The sequence below is a fragment of the Amblyomma maculatum genome, chromosome 7 (genome assembly GCF_055883805.1).
Source record: "Amblyomma maculatum isolate TAMU_Amacu chromosome 7, ASM5588380v1, whole genome shotgun sequence".
In the NCBI taxonomy this organism is placed as follows: Eukaryota; Metazoa; Arthropoda; class Arachnida; order Ixodida; family Ixodidae; genus Amblyomma; species Amblyomma maculatum.
Window position 1 is genome coordinate 139,024,590 of NC_139350.1, and position 3,849 is coordinate 139,028,438.

The window sequence follows — 3,849 nt, forward strand, 5'->3', positions numbered from 1 at the left end:
AGCCCTTTGTAGCCGTCTACCAAATTTTAAGATAACCAAGATTCTTAGGTATGTTGACGATTTCCTAATTTTCCTTGACTGCAGTTCGGACTCATTTGAAGAACTAGCTGCTAACACATTAACCTTTTTACGCGCTGGTTTTTCGCCTTTAGAATTAACACATGAGAGGCCTTCTGACGACAGCATTAGACTTCTGGATATCAGGCTTTTATTTCGTAACGAACAGATTTACTAGAAGTATGAACCTCGCTCCAATAAGCCACTGCTCCCATTTGGGTCTGCTCATTCAAAACTTGTAAAGAGGGGTATTGCGGGACTGTGCTTAAGAAATTCCCTGTGTAAATCTTGTCCTGAACTTATGGCTGCCAGCTTCAATGAACAGATCCTTCGTCTCCGGGCTGCGGGATATCCTACACATGTCATTATCAGTGTCACCGAAACCCTACTTAAGCGCTTGTGCTCGAAAGAAACTAGTAAATCACTGCCGCCTACTAGCAAGCGGATTGCTGTGATCCCGTACATTCATGGCCTGTCTCATCGCCTGAAAAAGATCGGCGAACGGGGGAATGTGAAAGTTGTCTTTTCTGCCCCCGATAAGCTGCAGAAGTTGTGCAGATTAACAAGGCCCGGTGGTTCAAGAAACCCTAATTGCAGGAAGAACCACCGTACAAAGTTTGTAGAATGTTCGTGTTCAGTGGTGTACAGCATCCCTTTGAAATGTGGGAAAAGCTATGTAGGGCAAAGCGGTAGGTGCTTGAACGACCGCCTCCGGGAACATTGCAACACTGTGTCTGAAAAGCGAGGAGGGTTTTTGGATGTACACTGCAGGAAATGTAAACTAAACTGTAATGACGAAAACGTAAACTAACATGATCCAGATCAAATGTCCGTGTGCCATCCTGACTACCAACAATGCCATGTTATCTCGAAAAACCGATGTCAACTGACTCGTGAGATTATAGAAGCTGAGATGACAGATCGGTTGGGTGGGTCCTGCGTAGCCAAGCCTTGTACCGCTCTTACTCGTAAGGAGTTGATATACTTAAGACAAGATATGAATGTATCGCCTACTGCGCATGTATGATGTTGGGGGTTTTCATGGGTATAATAAGGCTCTGAGGCTCGAAATAAACTGTTGCAAGTCAGCGCTCGTGTGTCCTATGTGTCTTCATTGTGTCCTCGTCCTTCTCTGCGCTGTATTTTTCCATCATGAATAACCAACACGCCCAGACTGCTACGGTATTTAACTTCATTTCTACTACATTGGGCCCCTTTGTACGTGTTCCTCGTGTGCCCTCATCAACTGCTGCCTTCATCGCAAGCGCGGTCTGCAAAGCCCGGTCACTTTCATTCTGCATTAGAAACAAGATTCTACCACAGGATGTGCGCGCCTTGTTTGGAGGATCCCTACCTTCCGCTAACCACGGAAACCGGATCTGCAGAATCTAGAGGTCTGAATGGCTACGCTTAGCTCGTCTCCACAGGAGACTTCTTGCCGTGCAACTCAGCACCGTGGGGGACCCGTCCACCACTGGGAGGTACCTTAGTGAGTTTTCTGTCCTGATCGACCAAGCCACTGAGCACATTTGGCAGCTTGAACTCAGGCAGCTTCGTCGAGCGCTCCCTGAGAAGCGCTCAGTGTCACATGGTTCTGTCCATGTCCCTGAAGAACTCAGCTTGCCTCAAGATGTACAGAAGGTGCTCGCACTGGGACCCAAGTTCGCAGTCGAAGAGAGAAGGACAGCCCCAGAGCTCGTCACCCTTGTTCGACAAGTGTCTCGGCGTGCCTCCGATTATAGATTATAGAAGCTGAAATGATAGATCGTTTGGGTGGGTCCTGCGTAGCCAAGCCTTCTATCGCTCTTACTCGTAAGGAGTTGATATACTTAAGACAAGATATGAATGTATCGCCCACTGCGCATGTATGATGTTGGGGGTTTTGATCTGTATAATAAGGCTCTGAGGCTCGAAATAAACTGTTGCAAGTCAGCGCTCGTGTGTCCTTTGTGTCTTCATTGTGTCCTCGTCCTTCTCTGCGCTGTATTTTTCCATCATGAGTAACCAACACGCCCAGACTGCTACGGTATTGAACTCCAAAACCAAAGGCCAAATCATGTAAAACTATGTCAAACCGAGCGTTAACCAAGCTAACGCTCTTCTAACTCTCTTCAAAAATTGGACAGCAAAAGCGACTGTCACATAATGCTTACGTATTCTAAGCGCCTAAGGAGACAAGTGCCACCGGTATAGCTTTTTGCACCGATACTGCTGCAGTCGACACCTTACGCCGTTTAGAGTAAAAAAAAATTGCAGTCCCCTGCTAACAGAACTTAATTTACCTATTCAGTATCTGTGATTTTTAAGTTCAACTGTACAATTAAAGAAAATGTTTAGTCCATCATAACTTGTGTCCAAGTCACGCGATGAGCAGCTCTTTTGCAGACGTTGCAATTTTTCCTGAAAAGATTAGTATGAACCTTCGGCACAACTCTTCTCTCTGCGAGAACCATTCATTCATTCATGAATAAGTTTTATGGGCGCGGGTGGGTCTGGAAAATCAACGGGAAGCCAAAGTTCTTGTCAGCACATGATGTCGGCAACGCTTCATAGAGGTGGGGGGGGGGGGGGCAGGATACAGTAAAAGTTAGGTACTTTTACCATACGATGTACCGTGTTACTGTTTGCACTGCCCGAGTGCCAGCAGCCATCCCGCCGGCAGCGTGCCCGCTGTGATCGGTCCCGGCGTGGCGGGCATGCACTTAGCTGGCTAGGGGTCGTGCGCCCGCATAGAGCCTTCTATAGCTGGCTAAATAAAGCATTGACTTTATAGCTGGCAGGCACCTAGCGCGATCTGATGCCCTCTGGGCGAGCTGCCATGCGACAGTACCAAATGAGCACTTGCGCAACGGCGCCAGGCGGACTCATGGTAGTCCGGTAACGCAAACGGTAACACGGTAGACGGCTTGCTAAAGGCCTGTAGAGCCTAATTTATACTAGTAGGAATCATCCTGCGGTAATGTAACGTTGACGACATCGCTGCGTCCTAGCTCCTCGCAATGGCGCTAACAAGCTTTCTGAAGCAAAAGCTTCACTACGCCGTTATCAGGCAAGGTCAACCTGGTCATCCGCTTGACCTTCAACGAGCCAGAGGTCAGAGTGCGGCTATATAGCTTAACCATGGCACCACCTATGATGTGTCCCGCCGGGTTGTTCATGTGGTTAAGGTGCTCGACTGCTGAGCCCAAGGATGCGAGATCGGATCCTGGGTGTGGCGGCCGCTTTCGATAGAAGCGAAAAGCAAGGCCTCGTGTGCTATGCGATGACAGAACCCCAAGTGGTTAAAATTTTTGGAGTTCTCCACTACGACGTCACTGATAGCCTGAGGCGCTTTGGGGCGTTAGGCCTTTCAAACCTAAAACCTAAACCTAACGTGTACCATCGCTTGACCTTCAACTTTTGTCTGAAGATACAGCATCACGTGTTCCCTCTTGCAGTTGACGGCGTCCTGGATACAATAGCATCGCGAATCTAATCACTGCAAAATCACGTCCACCCATGTCTAAATCTAAAGCTTACCAAAGCAAAACCAAGCAAAACGGCGCTTTCGCTTCGTTTGTCGTACTCCACTTGCTCCATTCTATTCTAAATTTCTTTCTCTGCGTCATCTTGTGCCAAAGCGCGATATTGTTCCTAAACTGCTCCAAACTGACAGCCTCGATTATCTGCCATCAAATTTATCAGACTTTGGTTTCTTCATTTTTTTTTGTTGTAGATTGTGTCATTTGTTGCCCAAAAATGTGATTCAAGGTGATTCCATTAGGCACAGCAGGGCGGTGGCTTGGTTTGGTT